General features: G+C 43.6%; 1 protein-coding gene and 1 pseudogene across 1 annotated transcript in view; both read left to right on the top strand.

Moving 5' to 3' along the window:
- LOC122801802 (spidroin-2-like) overlaps nucleotides 1–19,164 on the top strand; it is a 1,016,563-nt gene that overhangs the window by 38,140 nt on the left and 959,259 nt on the right. The window lies entirely within an intron of this gene.
- Nucleotides 7,991–8,485, top strand: LOC122801803 (annotated as a pseudogene).

Genomic DNA, 19,164 nt, shown 5'->3' with positions numbered 1-19,164 from the left:
TCCTCCCTCTATAGTGCCTGTTGACATCTCTGCCACTTCTCTTGCTACAGGACCCAGAGATCCTCCGCCTCAGGTTTCCCCATTGGGAATTTCCCCCTCTTCCGAGGATTCTCCTGATGTTTCGGGAGATCCTCCTAGGAAGAGGACTTGTAAGAGGAATCACTTCAGATACTGACTTTGATGAGTCAGAGGGATCCCCAAGATCCCCCTCTGAGGATGTCTCCTTCTCAGACATCCTAGAACTCCTTAGACAGAGGGGAAACTGGCCCACCAATAATCCCTCTGAGGATGAGTCAGTATACCTAGAGGCGTTTGGATCTCGGCCCTCCACCTCCTGGGTGTCTCCGTCTTTCGACCCCCTTATGCAGGTTATTGCCCGAAAGGCGTGGGCTGCTCCTGACTCTGTAGAGCCAGTCCCTAGGAGGCCTTCAAAATTTATCACTGCCCCGTGTGACAAGCAATTCCTCACTAAGGGTGTTCCCGCTGATGCCATGGTGGTGGCTGCTGCCACCAAAAAGGAACTTGCAGATCCTTCCGTACCCGTCCATCCTCCTAATAAGGACTCTAGGACCATGGATAGGTACGGTAAGCGGATGTTTTCCTCAGCGACCTTTGCTATGCTCGCTGAATTACCTATGTCACTTCACCAGACTCCAGAGGGATATCCTTAAGGAGCTGGGTGAAGTAGTGCAGGATCCTACAGCTGCAGGGGCTCAAGAAAAAATTGCTTCGCAGCTAGGAACCCTTAATTCCATTGCAAACTCCTCCATGCGGCTAATATCATATGCTGCTGATGGAGCGAGTAGGCCGCAGGTACAGGTGTGGCTCTTAGACGCCAAGCCTGGATGCGGCTATGTGACTTTGCAGATCCCTTTAAGGCGTCCTTCACAAATTCTCCCTTTGATGGGTCAGCTTTGTTTGGCCCTCAGGTGAAGGAAACTTTGACCAGGTGCGAGCAGGACGGCAAGACTCTTTCTGCTGTAGGAGTCCGTTTTCCACCCCTTCTAGACCTTACCCCAAAGGACAGAAAGGTGGCAAAATGTGGTTCCAAATCCCAAGGAGTCACGCCGATTCACGTGGTCAGTTTACCCCTAGAGGCAGAGGGGTAACAACAACAGACGCTCTAGAGGCAGAGGGGTCCAAAACCAGGGAAACAGAGAGCCTCTCTCTGACAAGCCCTTTCAGCATCCCTGAGATGTTGCCCGGCTGTCCCTCCTTGGAGGCAGTCGGGAAGATTATCACTGTACCCAGAAGCCTGGCATTCCCTCACTCAAGACAGATGGGTACAGTCGATCATATCCAAGGGTTACATAATTCCTTTCGAGGAAAGTCCTTTCCCCTCAAATTCCCTTCCAGATGTACCACCCGGTCTAAGGGAAATTGCAGAGTTAGAAGTCTCAAAACTACTGCAAAAAAGAGCCATTCAGCCAGTTACAACAGACCATTCAGAGCCCGGAATCTACTCAAGGTTCTTTTTGGTCCCCAAAAAGACGGGAGACTGGAGACCAATATTGGATCTCAGCAGACTCAACAAGTCGGTGAGGAAGACAAGATTCCGAATGGTCACTCTCTTCAGTCAATTCTGCCCTTCTTACAGAAGGACAACTGGATGTGCTCAATAGATCTTCAGGATGCGTACTATCACATCAAAATTCACAGACGCTCCAGGAGATTTCTCCGCTTTCGGCTGGGGTCCAGTCATTTCCAGTTCAGAGCCCTGCCCTTTGGTCTCACTACAGCCCCCAGAGTGTTCACCAAATGCATGGCAGTGGTCACGGCTCACCTGAGACGTCAAGGATTCCAGGTGTTTCCATATCTCGACGACTGGCTCCTGTCAGCCACCACCAGGCATCAGCTTATTCAAGCCAGGGATTACACAATAAGTCTTTGTTCTCATTTGGGCATCTCGATCAACTTCGAAAAGTCATCCTTATCGCCCTGCCAGTCTATTACTTTCATAGGCGCAAACTTAAACACTGTTCGGATGTCAGCTACCCTTACAGATCAAAGAGTTTCAGACATTGAGTCATGTCAGGATCATTCTGGCCAACAAGAAAGTACAGGCCAGAATGGTTCTAAAGGTATTAAGCCTCACGGCTGCGGCCATTACTCTTCTTCCCCTGGCTCGATTCTACATGCTCCTTCTTCAGTGGATGCTGTTCACACAGTGGTCGTACCAACAACTTCCAATGCGTCACCAGATTCTGGTGACACAGACTTGCAAAGATCATCTTGCTTGGTGGATCACATCTCCTCAGGTTCACCAAGGCAGATACTTTGTACCCCCATCCCCGATAGCCACGGTCACCACGGATGCCTCCCTGATCGGGTGGGGGGGTCATTATCAGGGCAGGATGGTTCATGGGACGTGGCAGCCGTTCGAGTACCATCTGCACATAAATGTCCTGGAGATGAGAGCAGTGCTTTTAACGTTGCAAGCCCTCAACGACTTTCTTCCCGTAGGGACAATTGCAGTCCACACAGACAACATGTCTGTAGTTTGGTATATCAACAAACAGGGCGGAACCAAGTCCTACCCCTTGTGTCGAGAAGCGCTCAGACTATGGCAATGGGCGATCTCCTCTCATTGGTTTCTGGTAGCAACGCATATCCCTGGGAAAACCAACATTGTAGCGGACAGATTGAGCAGAGCTATTCTCATGCCTCACGAGTGGTCTCTCAAGCAATCTATAGCGGAAGAGATATTTCTGGAATGGGGTCGTCCATGTTGCGATCTTTTTGCTACTCCCCAAAACAGCAAATGCCCAGACTTCTTCTGTCTCTTCCCTCTACCAGGCCATCCCCCCAGAGACGCTCTGACCCAGGAATTGGCCCCAGGGACTTCTTTATGCCTTCCCTCCATTTCCTCTCCCTCAAGTTATCCAGAAAGCTACCGTATTGAGAGCCAAATTGATTCTCATTGCCCCTTACTGGCCTCGACAAGTGTGGTTCCCGTTCCTCCATCATCACCTTTTGGTGCAGCCGTGGCATCTGGACCCAGTGCCAGATCTTCTGATTCACCAATCCGGTCAGCTGCACCGGTCTATCCCTTCTCTCAACCTCACAGCATGGTTGCTCCACTTCCTTCCTTAGCCAGGCTTCCTTTGATCTCTAACCCAGTTAGAGACATCATAGTAGCTTCGTTAAAATCCTCTACCCGGAGGATTTATACAAGCAAATGGAAACGTTTCTCTTATTGGGCTAAGGCCAAGAATATTGATCCTTTCACTGCCCCTGTTCAGGCAGTCCTGGACTTCTTAGCAGAGATTTTTCATGCAGGCTCCTCTTCTTCCACAGTCAGAGTTCAATTGGCTGCTATCTCCAACTTTCATGTCGGGGTCGCAGATCATAATATTATGTCCCATAGGCTCTGCAGGGCCTTCTTGAAAGGAATTTTCCTACTAAAGCCTCCAATCAGAAATCCTCCTCCTCGGTGGGATCTAAATTTAGTGCTGACATCCTTGATTCTTCCCCCCTTCGAGCCAGCTGTTTCTTGTTCCCTGAAATTTCTTTCTTGGAAAACTTTATTCCTAGTGGCTATTACATCGGCCAGGAGGGTGTCTGAACTTCATGCTCTATCGGTTCGACCCCCCTATTTGGTTTTTCACAAAGACAGAGTATCTTTGAGAACTAATCCGACCTTTTGCCTAAGGTCGCTTCAAAGACCAATTTGAATCAATCCATTGATCTCCCTGTATTTTTCCCAAACTATTCAGACAGAGCTGAACAAAAGCTACATTATCTTGATGTTCACCGTCAACTTAGATATTATTTGGACAGAACAAAAAAATTTAGAAAATCTGATCAACTTTTTGTTTCCTATGCGGATAATAAAAAAGGCCTTCCTGTTTCTAAAGTGACCTTGTCCAGATGGCTTTCTTCGGTCATCTCTGAAGTTTATCTGCTCAGGGGAAAACAGCTGTGCTCAAAACCTAAAGCACATTCAACTAGGAGCTTAGCTACTTCTACAGCCTTTCAAGCTAGACTTCCTTTAGACACTATTTGTGCAGCGCCACTTGGGCCACTCCTCACACTTTTGTTTCCCATTACAAATTGGACTTGGCCTCCAGGGACAGAGCCAGTTTTGGCTCTACAGTCCTCAAGAGTCTGTTCCATTGAGCCACCCAGGATAGAGGTGCTAGGGACGCGGTCCCATCAAGCAAGAATGAAGGCGAGATTGACAACTTAACATTAAGAAGTTATGTACCTACCATAACGTTCCATGTTAGTTGTCTTCTCTCACCTTCTTTCTTGCGACCCTCCCTCCTTCCCCCAGGCCTGGACAGACCTTGTTATAAGAAATCATTATGCTGAAGACCATTCAGACCTGGTCCTTCTTCCATTCTGTAAGTTTTCTTTCTTCCTTTGGGAAGTGTTTTATGCTTGGTGCTATTGCCCTTTGTCATCAAACGAGATCTGGGTACTTACCGCCTTGCATCATGGGATATGGGGCTGCCTCGAGCTGGTAAAAGTGACTCTCGAGCTTAGCAAGTGCCGAGTCGGAGCCGAGGGATCGGCTCCGAACCCATCAAGCAAGAAAGAAGGCGAGAGAAGACAACTAACATGGAACGTTATGGTAGGTACATAACTTCTTATTAACATGCCTATGGTACACAGTAAACGAAAAGAAATCAAAACTTGTACCCTCTCAAGAGGTAATATTCCTGGGTGCAAGCTTAAATACAACTGCCCAGATGGCATATCTCACGCCAGACAAACAAAGGCAACTGACTACTTATTTCAAAAAGTTGGCAACAAACACCCAGTTAACTGCAAGAAGAATTCTGCAGGCTTTGGGCTTCATGGCATCCTGCATTCTGCTAATTCCATATGCAAGACTGCATATGAGGAAGCTACAATGGTATCTAAAAAGTGTTTGGACTCAACATTGCCACAGCCTGGAAACAGTAATTACAATCATTTCCTGCCTGCAACAGGAGTTTCGATGGTGGGCAAAGGCCTGTCACCACAACAAGGGACAGCCATTCACCATGCCCCCAGCCAGGCAGACATTGACAAACAGATGCATCGGATTATGCCTGGGGGGCCCATATGGCAGGAAGATGTATTCAGGGCTCATGGTCCGTAACCCAAATGCATCTACATATCAATCAAAAAGAGATGCTACCTGTTCAAAATGCCTTGACAGCCTTCAAGGACCTACTACATCCAGGACAGCTACTGATAGACGGACAGTACTACAGTCATGTGGTACATAAACAAGTAGGGAGGCACACATTCCTACCCCCTTTGCAGACTAGCCATGACTTTGTGGGACACAGCATTGACTTACCAAGTACATCTGCAAGCACAATTCCTGCCAGGAAAGATAAATACTCTCGCAGACGAACTAAGCAGAAACCTCATGGATCCCCACGAGTGGAAATTGGATCCACAAGTCTTCAGCATGATAACAAGGAATTGGGGATGCTCGGACATAGATCTACAACTGCAGAGAATTCTGCACAAGGACTTATCACAAGCAAGCATGGAAAGTGGATGCTCTTTCAGCTGGAAAAACTTAACAGTATATGCCTTTCCCCCACTGCCTCTACTCCCCAAGGTACGTACTCCTAAAGATCAGACTAGAGAAGCCAAGAATGATACTGATTGCCCCAGACTGGCCCCGCCAGCACTGGTACCCAATCCTAAGGAACTTGACTCAATGCCCAGCATGGACATTACCTCAGATTCCTCACTTACTGACCCAACAAAACGATCCGATCCTGCACAGCCAACTCAGGACCTTAAATCTGGCAGCATGGCGGATAATGTAGCTTTTCAAAACACACCTCTCTCTAAAGCGGTGATGGATGTTATCTTGGAGGCCAGGAGGCCCAGTACCAGAAAATCTTATGCAGTAAAATGGAAGAGATTCTGTGCTTGGAACCAGGCACAAGGAATTGACATGATTGTTGCAAATATCCCACAGATTTTGCAATACTTAACTGAGTTGCTGGACAAAGGCCTATCCTTTTCATCAATTAAGATTCATGCCTCTGCCATTTTAGTTCATTACAATACAGAGCCACCTATTTTTTCTCATCCTTTATTAAGGCAGTACCTCAGAGGAGCCAAAAACTTACGACCTCCAAGGAGATCACCAGTACCAGCATGGGACCTCAATTATGTCTTGGAAAAACTCACCCTGCCTCCTTTTGAGGAAAACAGCCCTGCTCCTAGCAATAACCTCTGCAAGATGAGTCTCAGAGCTACAGGCACTCATGGCCTTGGAACCTTTTATCATTTTCCATCCAGATAGGGGTTTCTCTAAGGACAAATCCCACATTTATGCTTAAGGTAGTGTCCAGTGTGGCCCTCAACCAAACTATTCATTTGCCTACCTTTTATCCAAGCCCACAGAATAAGGGTGAATAACTTCTGCATTCTTTGGACATACACAGACAACTGCGCTTCTACTTGGACAGAACCAAAGCTTTCAGGAAGACTGAGCAATTACTGGTAGCATATGCTGCAGGATCACAAGGAAACGCTATCTCAAAGCAGACCTATTTCAAAGTGGATAGGTCACTGCATTTGTTTATGCTGTTCTCAACATGGCAAATCAGTGCCTAAGGGCATTAGGCCACATTCAACCAGAGCAGCAGCCACTTCAGCAACCTTGCTCAGAGGAGTGCCAACCAAGGACATTTTAGAGGTTGCAACCTGGAGTTCATTGCACACTTTTACAAAGCACTACCACTTACCACTCCACTCCAAATCCAGAGCAGGCTTTGCCACTGCAGTCCTGCAGGGCCTCATAGCTGCTCCTAATTCTATTTAGTGCCAGCCTCCCGTCCTTAGCTTTGGGATTCAACTCAATTGTAATGACTGCAACAATGAAACACGAACATAGTACAGTTGTGTACCTACCATAAATGTAGATGTTAGTGTATTCACTGTTGCATTCCAGGTTACCCTCCCACCATCCCCCTTATCTTTGCTGGACCTTGTCTGTACTACTTTATTCTATACAACCTATGTGGTGTATTTGCTTGTAGATGAAGGAAACTTGTTACTTGCTGCTTGCATGCTTTATAGACATATTTTTAGCCTACCTTTTTGGGGACACCTGACATCTGGGGCAAGAAAAACCGAAGAAAATGGCGTCTGCTGCGTCTTTTATACCCCTGGCGCACTGATGTCAGGGAGGAGGCAACAGCAACCAACACCGGACCTAGACTTTTGAATTCAGGCCGACTGCGGGTAGCCTGCCAGCAGGATAACCCAATTGTAATGACTGCAACAGTGAATACACTCAAACATCTACATTTATGGTAGGTACACAACTGTACTTTATGCATTTTCCACATTTCCTGCTTCTCATATGATGCTTCACCTTGTATTTCTTTTGTTTTTTGGCACATTTCAGTTACTGCCTTATTTTTGTCTACTTCTGCTTTCATTTCCATTCCCTCTTGACACCAATATGCTTTTGCTAGACTAAGAAGGAAAGTTATCTTGAGATTCAAAACTTTCACTATGTTCAGGACTTGAGGTTAACAGATATGTATACAGTTCTACGATTGTAAATCTATACATGTAATCAATTTCAAGGAGGCCCATACCTCCTTCAGAACGGGGAATATATAATTTTGGTATCCAGAGATTGTTTTTATAAATCATTTAATGAGCATGAAGCATCTTTCTCGTTTTCCTGTCTCATCTATACAACACCTTTTGGGGCCAGTCAGTCACTCCAAAAGTGTAAGTTAAGACAGGAAGAGCAAATTGGTTTATAGCTTGAATTTTGTTCCTAGATATCAACAGTTTTCAGGATTAATTTCTCTCCTAAAATATTCCTTACTAAGGTTTATTTGCATTTATTCATGTTTTGTTGATTCTTCATCAATTCCCAAATACTTAGACTCCCTGTTGCTCAAGTTCTTTTATATCACATTCTTGTCCGAAACTGTTTTCTTGGTGCTACAGCTTTCCTGCTTTAAAGGTTGCTTTTGCATATTTATTGAGACCATATGACATTCTTAGATCATCTGAAAAAGTTTAGACTATTTGTCATTGTGCTTTCAGTTCCTCATCTGATGAGCTGTACAGTTTTAAATCAACAAAGAGAAGCACAGTTTTTGTGAAAATGGCACCTGCCAAAAAAGGAGAGAAGGGCCATTCTGCCATCAATTAAGTTGTTACCCGGGAGTATACCATTAATGTCCACAAACGGATACATGGAGTGGGTTTCAAGAAATGTGCTCCCCATGTAGAGATTCGCAAATTTGCAGTGAAGGAGATGGGAACACCAGATGTACATATTGACACTCGACTTAAAGCTGTTTGGTCTAAAGGTATAAGAAATGTTCCATATCACCCGTGTACGCTTATCTAGAAAGCACAATGAGGATGAAGATTCCCCCAACAAGTTGTATACATTGGTCACATATGTGCCTGTGACAACATTCAGCGGTCTCCAGACAGTGAATGTTGATGAGAACTGAAAAAATGTTGAAATAAAGATTTAAAAAAAAAAAAAGTCTTTCACTTTGCTTTCTGGGAGCCAAATTATAGCCATGACCTAATCTGTTAAGCAGACAGCTTAATGGTTTAAGGGCAAGGCAAAAGAGCAGTGTTAACAGATTCATCCTGGAATATCCCCCTTTGGATTTTTATCACTGGAATAATAATTTGTCCTTTATCATGGCATTAATTGCTAAGTGGTTTGCCACTGTTTCATGGTTGCTGTGATGTAGTTTGTGTAGGATGTATTTTGTACATTTTTAAGCACTCTTTTATCCATGAATGTGGGATGCTTTTTTGTAGTCAGTCCAAGCCATACTTTGATTCTTCCCTTTTTACTGTTCTGACTAGGTTATTGGACTAATTTTTAGGGTAGCTTGCAGGTTCACTCATAAGTAGGAGCATTGTTTTTCCTGTTAGCCAGGTTGGTGTCTGTCTGGGGTGTACATATAAATAGTTCTTGTTCTTGGCTAAATCTTCATCCAAAGATGGTAATACTTTTAACCAGAAGTTAAGTACTGCATCTGGGCCTGGGGTTTTCCAATTAGAGGCTTTTCTTAATTTTGTTACAATCTCTGGCTGTTACTTCATTTCATTTCATATCTTGTACCTTTGAATTTTATTCTTTAGTTAGCATCTTTGTTCCACTTGATCTTAATAAATTCTGCTCCAAAATTTGTCTATTTCTTCTTTTTTGGGGGGTCTTTTAATTCCTTTTACCTTGTTTCCTAATTCTCTATAAACCTTTTTATTGTCTTAAATGTGTTGCTTATTTTGTACTTTTCCTTTATATTTATCTGCGTAGCTTCTAATTTTTTCTGCATTTGCTGATATTTTGTTTATTTGCAATAGTGTGATGAATTCTGATCCATTATTATAATGGTTTTGTCATGTCTATCTTTCTCAGTAATTTTGTTGAACTGTACCCTCTTCTGTACTCCTAACAGTGACACTTGTCTTAATTGCTTTATAGTTTTCTCTGTTTGATACTTCCATGATGGTATTCAGTTTGTCCCCTTACTTTTCCTTACTCCCCTGTGTTCTTGTGGTAGAATTTTCTGTTACTTTAACTGCACAGCAATATAGCCTGTTTACTTCTGTTACCACATGTATCTCTATGGACTGTCCTAATTACTGTGTTCGTTTGTTTTATCAGACTTCTGACTTTTTGGGTTTTATTGACCTTCTGTGTAGTCTTTTCTTTCATTGATCTTAATATGTTTTTCTATCTCTATTAAATCAAGCAACTCTTTTAGCTCATTTTCTTCTAAACTGAGGGCACATTTTTGTGTTCAGTTTCCTGCGGGCAGTCTATAAAAAGTTTTGTAGCATCTTCCTGTGGTACGTTCTCTTCAGTTTCACCCTGTGTCATCCATTGCTCTTTCATATGGGAACTCACTGGCCCAGCGTTGACAGTGTCAGAGTTGCCACAGATTCCTGTTCTTTTACTTGCTGTATAGCTCCAGCTGAGCCTTTCTACTGGTTTCTTAAGGAAGTCTCCAAAGTATCTTCATATATCAACTGATTAGATGCTTCCTGCTCCACTGGTTTCTTCTTGATTTGGGTTCTTTTCGTGGTAAGAGCCTTCCTTATTCCATAAAGGCTCATTCAGTTAGAGCTGTGGCTTCTGCTGCTTCTTTGGATGCTAGCTCTATTCTTGAGGCAGCTACTTTGACTTCTGTGCATACTTTTACCAAGCACTACAAGATGGATGGAATTTCCAGAGCTAGAGCTGGTTTTGCTAGGGCTGTCCTTCATGGCTTCCTAGAGAGTTCTGCTGGTCCTACCTCCTCCCAGGTTTCTTCATGAGCTTTGGCAGTCTCCCTAATGTTATGAATACTGCAACAGTGAAATGGAAGGACATATTAAAGTTGTGTAAAAATTTGCCATGATGGTAGATGTCCTCCTATGCACTGCTGTAGTATTTACTAACTTCCCTCCCCTCCCTCCTCCACCTGGTCCATATTTCTTCTAGACTTACTTGGTACTGGGGATTTCAGTTCTGAGGATGCCGTCCAGACGTCACATTTATGCCCTACACTATGCAAGGGAGTGTATGTGTGACATACGGCTTACCTTAAAGCAGCCTAAAGCTTTGGTATACTGGCCGGACGTCGGGCTGCCCTAGGCAGGGGATCCCTAATGTTATGAGTACTGCAACACTGAAGAGAAGGACATCTGCACTTTCTGTGCTTTACTGTTTGGTTTATCTGCTACTTTCATAGATTTCACGAAATGTCTAGCTCTTGTTATAATTGGAGGTACACATTACCCTTACCTGGGTGACTTCTTCATCCAGCAAAAATCCATCCTGGATCTTCAGACAGCCTTATAAATCGTCATGGATTGCTTTTAGAAGGTAGGCCACAAACATATAACCTCTTGAAGTCACAACTTTAATGTCAGTTTTTTTTCTGGGTGGATTGATAGATTCAGTGCAGCAGAGGGCATTCCTACCGCAAGATAAGGTTTCTTTTCTGACAGACTGTTGCTGCAAGGGAGTACCTAATGGCACTGGGATACATGGCATGCTATATTCTAACGATTCCCCTTGCAAAACTGCACATGAGGAAACTCCAGTGGTTCCTAAAAAAACACTTGGGGGAACAGCACACTCAACCCATGGAAACCCTGGAGCCTCTTCTCTTCTGCTTAATGTAGCAGCTTTGGTGGAAAGACACCATCATGCATAATCCAGGAGTAGTTACCTCTCTGCCAGACAAGTCGGTCACAGCACACAAGCCAGAGATAGCCTGAGGGACCACACTTGTGACTCCGGAAAGTGCAGGGTATTTGAACCCCAGAGCAAAGGAAACTTCACATAAACCAGGAAGAGGTGCTAGTTGTGGTTCTAGTGATGAACGTTTTTCAAAGCAACCTGTCCCTAGGAGCACTGCAGATTTGGACAGACACCATTGTCATGTGGTATGTAAGGAAGGGGGGACTTTTTGTTAGCCCCCTGTGTGGTCTGGAAGTAGATTGTGCTCTTGGTATAAGAATCACAGCTGACTCTTATGGCATCCAGAACACCATTGCAAATTCTTTGAGCAAGGACCTTCTGCAGCCCAACAAATGGATACTGAAGATAGAAATCTTCCTAGACTTTACCCGTCAGTGGGGACACCCCCAGCATAAAATCTCTTCACCCCTCCTTATAACCAGCATCTATGAAGGTTATGTTCAAGAATCCAATAGATAGGAGCAGAGATGATGGAAGCCTTGTCTTTCAAATGGACTCTTTCTGTATGCATTTCTCGTATGTCCTTTTATTCCCGTGTTGCAGTATTCTTATTGTGGGATTCTCCTCAGGCGACCCCAACATCTGCTCCTATACAAAAGCTTAAGCCTGGTTGCTGTAGGTGCGTGGGACATCAAATGTAGGGCCATAAACCAGGGGCCTTAAATGTGACGTCTGCACGCACAGACCTCAGACCTTTTCTACCAGTTGAACGTCAGATTGATCACATCACTCCTCTACTGTCAAGATGTCTAAAGCTAAGTACCCCATTTGGGGTTTCGTTCTTTTACTATTGCTTGAACTTGGTTTGCTGATTTCCCTTTAGCCAATGTCTGCCTCGAAGGGTAAATGCTGATGCGGTTGCCAAATTCTGCATAAAGACTCGCTTGACCGATGCGTTTTTTTTTTTTTTTTTTTTACCTAGGCCAAGAACATGACCATACCTCCTGTCCCATTTGCCAATCTTTCATCCCAAAGATGCTCAGAAGCCATTTGGCTGCCCTTAATCTTTACTTAGAAAACCAGAGGCTAAAAAAGTTAGTAATTGCTTTGCTTGTTCTCCCTTAAATTAGTACTGCAGCTTTGACTACAAAGAGCATTGCACACTTGTGTTGAATTTACCTCATTGTAGATGTTCAAGTACATCAGTGTTGCAGTACAAGCACCCACTCTCCTACCCTCTTTCTACTGGCTTCTGCCCCATTCCGGGGGGAATTTCTGGTTGGGTATCTATCATACCCACCCTTTACTCTTATTTCATGGTTAACAATTTTCTTCTGTCAACACATTGACAACTGCAAAGGTTGTGTTGTCCTCGGGCAACAGACTGTATAACAGCCTAGAAAAACATGAAGATGGCACTGACTGATGCACCTCTTGTACCCTGATGTCCAGATGTCAGCCTTCAGATATCTATTGGCTAGGGATAATTCAAAACTTCTGGAACTTGGGCACTTCATGGGCTTCTGCATAGTTGGAAGACCCAAGATTCAGTACTGCAATATTTATCTACGTGAACATCTGCAGTTGTGGTAAGTCTTAACAACTTCACCTTATTTCAACATTGGAGGATTTTTGTTTTCTTGGTGAGATGTTTTTGTCGCAGCCTGTAACTTGCTTGACAGCCAGCCTGCTACCCCCAAGAAGGCAGATTGTATAAAGCTCCTCAATCTTTATAAATTTTTATTCACTCATCCCAGATCAGAGACTGCAGCTGCTGTTCTTATGAATCCAGCTGCTGCTAAATATCTGGAGTACCTCTCCAGACAGACAGAGGAAGGCTTTTGATAGTTTTTTTGTGAATTGTGTTTGTCTGCTATCTTAACGTGCTTGACAGCTGAAAATTCTAAAGATCATGCTTGACTTTTGAGAATTAGGTATATTATAACATTGGTTTCCTCTCTTGAAGTAACAATTTTGTGCAACATGATTGCTTTTATGTTTCAAGTGGATGCTCACTGTGTGAAATGTGCTTATTGATTCTACAGTTGCCACTGGCAATGTAATAAGGTTGTTTGCTGGTTGCATTCTCAAAACCTTCAAGATGATGCCAAAGCTGAAATTTTGAAGTTAGTTTTTGGATCATCTACTGCAGAAGTCCTTAAAGTGTGGTATCGGAGAGAAGTAAACAGGTCAAGGACACACTCTGATTTTTCAGCCTGCCTTCTCAGTTTGCTAAGGGATGTAATGCTACCCTTACAACTCTTTAAAAAACAAAGTAAACTCAGCAAGCTGCTAGTAAGCAAACATTTAAAAAGTGATAGCAGAAAGCCTCCAGAAAGGAAGGAGGAAGTCACCCATAACGATATAGTTTGTCTGTAAGGTTCTCCTCCTCCTGGCATACCCTTAATCCGTCCAGAAAGTCTTGACCTTCATTTCTATCTTTGGCAATAATGGGTTCTGAAAGTAATCCTTTAAGGTTGCAGTGGGAGTTTCTCTCTCTTCAAGGGCTTCCCCCTCTTCTGCCAAACCAAACTTCACTTTTCCTGTCTGTCATTCTGTATCTGTTGTCTGGTGGGAGGGAGTGATAGTAGCAGTCCTTTTCCCCCTCAGAATGGTTTTATTCTAGAATTTTTCCTGTGCCAAAGAAAGAAGATACTTTGAGACAAGTTCTGGATCTTTCCTTTCTGAACCTGTTTGTGATGCTGCCCAAGTTATAAATATTATCCCTTTACAGCTTACTACTTTTCCCTGTTTGAGTTTTCTGGTGACCATAGATTAAAAAAAAAAAGTCATATGTCATTCCTGTAGATCCAGATTTCCAGTGGTTCTTAAGGTTTTCCGTCTCTGGGTCATATTGTCAGTTTCCTGCATTATCCTTTTGTCTGACATCTGTGCAGGTGTTGACAGACAAAAGTATAGTGATATGGTATAAACAGGGGATACCCGATCTTGTCATCTGTGCAGACTAGCAATTATAGCTTGTAGCATAACTTTTCAGCACATTCTCTGTGTAGAGGGATCTTGTATACCATTACAGCAAAAATTGTGCTGCAGGCAAAACTTAGGACACTGACAGACCCTCATGAATGGAAAATTGAATCATGGGTTCTTCTAGGAATTGCTACAACTATGGGGAACACCTCTGATAGCTCTTTAGTCTCTATTCACAACAATTGGTTGGCACAATTCTGCTCCAGGACTCCATACAAGAAGGCCTGGAAGATGGATGTTTTCCTTTTTCTTTGATAGGAATGTTTTTGTATGCTTTTCCACTGATTTCCAGAGTACTTTTGAAGATTCAGTAGGACTGTCCAAAGAAAATTGGTGGTGACTTCTGGCCCAGGCAACAGTGGCTACCTCTTGTTTTGGAAATTGCCAAGGGGTAATTACCACAGACTGAACCTACTCACTCAAAATAAAGGGGGTTGATACTTCCCAGCTTCAGACTGCAGCTGACTACCTGGATGATAGACTCCACCTTTGTAGGAACATTTTTTTTTCCTTGGACGTACAGCAAGTATTAAAGGAGGCAAAAATATGCTACTAAAAAAATCATACATTAGTAAATAAAAAAGGTTTTCTAGTTGGTGCCAAAAAAGGAACCAGCGCCCATTCAAGGCCAGTGTATCTCTAGTTGTACATTACTTGTTTAATATCCTCTGGCCTGTCTAACCCCCCTCCCCCCAATGAAGGTTCAGTTGTTGGTCATTTCAGCATAACTTGAATCCCCCTCTTTCAGTACTACCTCAGGTGAAACTGTTTTTAAAGTCATGTTGCATATCAAGCCTACTAGAAAACATGTGGCACCTCCTTAATTTCCCAACAAAATCCCAAGTCTTGCTCCATGTAAAACAGCTCATCAAGTTGACAAAGTTCTTAACATGGGGCAGCAGAGGTGCTTATTGCTCTGACCTCTGCAAGAAGAGTATCTGAGTTGTCTTTTTGGTGGGTCAGCCCCCACTCATTTTCCACAAATATAGGGTTTCCTTAAAAAGCTAATCCTTTGTCTAAAGTGCTATCCAAGTTTACTTTGAGTCAAGTTATCCATCTCCCTTTCTTCTTTCCAGGCCCTAATAATGGAGTACTTCATACTTTGGATGTTCACAGACTGCTCTGGTATTGTCTTGACAGGGCAAAGTCTTTCAGAACTTCAGTTAATTTCTTTGAAAGCAATAATGGACAACTTGTGTCAAAGCAGATTGTTTCCAAATGGTTGCCTTAGGTTATTACATTTAACTACTTCCACCAGAAAAAAAACTATTCCAGACTGAGACAAGGATCCTCTAAAGCTTTTTTGAAAAGAGAATTCTAGAAGCAGCAACTTGGTCCTCTGTGCGTACTTTAACAAAGCACTATAAAGCAGATTCCTTCTCCAAGTCTAGGACAGGCTTTGCAGGGTCCATTCTTTAGGGGCTTCTGGACCTTGCTTCTTGTTTTTCTAAGCTGTGGTATTTTGATTTTGGTAGATCTGCAAGTTCCTGGTATCTGTGCAGTCAGGAGTGGACCTTAATGAAAAGTCAACAGGTTACAGGTTCTGCAGATGTGATCACGTTTTACATTTTTTTGTTAGATAACATTGTCGATGTGAGGTATTGCTAACAATGCCATAAGTAAGGCAGTGGATGTGTAATATATGCCAGCAGAACTAGGTGGAATTTTGTAAAGAATTGTCATTTGTATGTCAAACTGATTTGTACAGATGCTTGTGCTGAAAATGTATTTGTGAGGTTTGCTTGTGTTGAAAATATATCAACAGTGGGTCCTGTTGGACAGAAAAGAAATATACATGCATGTAGCAACTTATTAAATGTATGCATTGTAACTGTTGAAAATAATATATTGTAACAGAGGATGCTGGAGGAGAAGACGTTAATCACAGTCCAGCTAACTTTGAGAAGTGTTCTGAAATCAAATTACTGGGCATAGGCTATAAAGATTGTATCTCACAGTTCTCAGTGCAGCCAGAGACAAAATGTCTGTACCAGGATGCTTTCTCTGTTTTTGCTACTCTGGAAAGGTGGAGGTTTGAAATTGTTTGGATTTCCAGAAGCTGCAACAGATCTGAGCAAAACTCAATATGTGTGTATTAATTGACACGTGTACTTAAATCTTGGCAGTTTCTAGCAATGGAGGTAGCATAGGAACCAGAAGTCACATGACCAGATGTATGTGATGTTATCCTGTAATCTAGGACAAAAATGATGTTTAATGCTAGATGTGACTTAAGTCTCATTGCACTCTGTTTTATAACCTGACAAAGAATGACCCCTCACTTGCTTCATCTTGCCTTGCTATAGTAAGTGAACAGGGAATAGTAATTCTTTAGATCAGTCAGGAAAATATAGTGAGATTATTTAAGTACCGTTTGTATCTGTGTTATGTTAATGTTGCCTGTGATTTAAACTGTTTATTGTAAATAGATTATTCCATATTTTATGATTTATTATATTTAAACCTTTCACTGTAGGTGGTCCTTTAGAGAATATTTTAAACTTTGAGAGGGCTTGCATCTATTTGGTGACAGTATGGCCACTCCTGAAAACCTTATTGCACTGGTCAAACAATCATTTGCATTAATATTAATTTTACTAAGTATAATTGGGTACCCTTGTTAAGAGCCTTAGAGTAGCTGGCTTTGGAGTGCTGGTGGCAGTGTAACTACCTTATAGTCTGGGCAGAAGGGGGCATAGCTAGTAAATCTGTGCCGGCCTTTCCCAGGTGTGTGTGTGTGTGTGTCTGTGTGTAAGAAAATCAAATCTCAAGGAGTGTGTCAGCTGCTTGGAGCAGGGACATGAAGCAGTCGTTTCACAGAGAGCATGATAGAGGACTTGACTTGGACACACTACTGAGGACTCAACTCTATAGCTGCGCCAGTGGGGGGAGTCTTATTGGGGATCTGGAGAGAGAGGGAAAACCAGCCCCCAGACTGTGTTCCCTTTGTGCTCTTAAGGGAAATTGTGCTTGATGCAGAGAGCTGCATCTGAAAGTACTGCAATCTATTTTTGTTCCAAGTGAACATCCCTCTCCAGTGTTAGTGGTGAGGATTCAGGCTCCTTGATTACTGGCCCAGAGATGGGACTTCACATCAGTTATTACATGCATGTATATTTCTTTTCTGTCCAGCAGGATCTGCTGTTGATACATTTTTAACACAAGCAAATCTCACAAATACATTTTCAGCAGAAGCATCTGTACAAATCAGTTTGAAATACAAATGACATGTAATTCTTTACAAAATTCCAGCTAGCTGTGCTGGCATATGTTACACATCCATTGCCCTACTTCTCTTGGCATAGGTGGCAATACCTCACATTGTCGCATCTCTCCCCCCTTTGACGACTCAAGCTAGTTTTTCAAGTAACCCTTGAGAAATGTCGCTTGAAAGGAATGAGCCTGTATGGGAATACATTAACCCATGCCTTGTCTTGAGAGCTTATCTGCACTGGCATTGCTGACCCCACTACAGTGCTGCACTGTCATGTCATATGCCTGCAACCCAAGGCTCCACCTTAGTAACTTGGCATTTTGCTGGCTGGCTCGATGTAGCCATAGATCCGCCTCAGACTTCTCATGCCGCCTACTGCAGATACTTAGCACAAAGGCCTCCCTGTCATGGTAAGGCTTCATCATGTTAACATGGTACAGTCTGTGCCCCTGCCTCCTGCTGGCTGTTCTACCATGTAGTTAAACATCACTGACCTTACCACTTTGAAGGGTCCTTCCCATGCTGCCTTCAGCTTATTGCGTTTGACAGGAATGAGAACCATAACCTGCTGTCCCACAGTATGCTCTCTGGCTCGAGCATTCCTGTCATACCAGACCTTTTTCTGCTGTTGAGTTCGTCAGGTTCTCCTGGGCCAAGCCCATGAGCGCTCTAAACCTGGTCCTGAGGTTTAGGACATATGCCACAACAGACTGCTTGTGGGATTCACACTCACCCACCCACTCATCGCAAATCAAATCTAATGGCTTCCCCTCACCTTATGCCCATACAGCAGCTCAAAAGGTGAATAACCCATAGATACCTGGGGTACCTCTCTGTATGCAAACAGCAGATGGGGCACATTTATCCCAGTATTTCTTAAACTAGTCTACAAATGCCCATAACATGGTCTTTAGTATAGAGTTTAACCTCTCCACAAGACCATTAGTCTTGGGGTGGTAGGAGGTGGTTTTTAGGTGCTTCACCCCACAGAGCTCCCACAGACAAGCCAGAAGGTGTGACATGAAATTGGCATCTGTCAGTCAGTATTTCTCTCGACGAAACCTACCCTGCTGAAAATCTCTCTCAAAGCATTTGCCGCCACCTCTGCTTCGATGGAGGACAGAGCTACTGCCTCAGGGCATCTAGTAGCATAATCTACTATCACCAGAATATGCTTCTTCCCTGTGGAACTTGGGGTACTCAGAGGCCCCACAGTATCCATAGCTACTCTCTGAAATGGCTCCTCAATTACAGGGAGAGGCATTAAAGGAGCTTTGACCTTGTCTCCTGCCTTGCCTACTTTTTTTGACACTGCTTACAGGTCCTGCAGTACCCTGTTGTATCCCTTGCAGTCCCAGGCCAGTAAATGTTCTGCATAATACAGCTCTTGGTAAGCTTTCTGCCCATATGACCTGCAAAAGTAATGTTATGGGCTATGGCTGGAAGTGCCAGACGGTAGGCTCTGGGCCCTACCAACTGCTGTATTACCTCACCCTGGAGCCATCCCTCAGGATTCCACACTCTATACAGTAACTGTTTCTTCCAGTGTACAGACTCCCCTTTTCCTTGGGTGTCAGGTACCTCCCTAGCTACCTCCCTCAAGCCTCATAGTGTAGGGTATGAGAGCTGAGCCTGTCTCAACTCTTTGTAACCCTTCCTAGCTCTCTTTCCACAGGAAGTCTGGTATCCTCTGACAGCGGTGCCTCACTGTCCGCCTGGGTCCTACCACTCACCTCTGCCCTTGCAGTCACACTATCCAAGGGAACATCAGTGCCTACCAGCAGCTGTGGATCACTTTCAGGCAATCTGC

This window comes from Protopterus annectens, chromosome 5.part0 (assembly GCF_019279795.1).
Source record: "Protopterus annectens isolate FY-2018-M chromosome 5.part0, PAN1.0, whole genome shotgun sequence".
Lineage (NCBI taxonomy): Eukaryota > Metazoa > Chordata > Ceratodontiformes > Protopteridae > Protopterus > Protopterus annectens.
The sequence above is the reverse complement of the archived record's forward strand: the minus strand, read 5'-3'. Positions and strand labels throughout refer to the sequence as shown.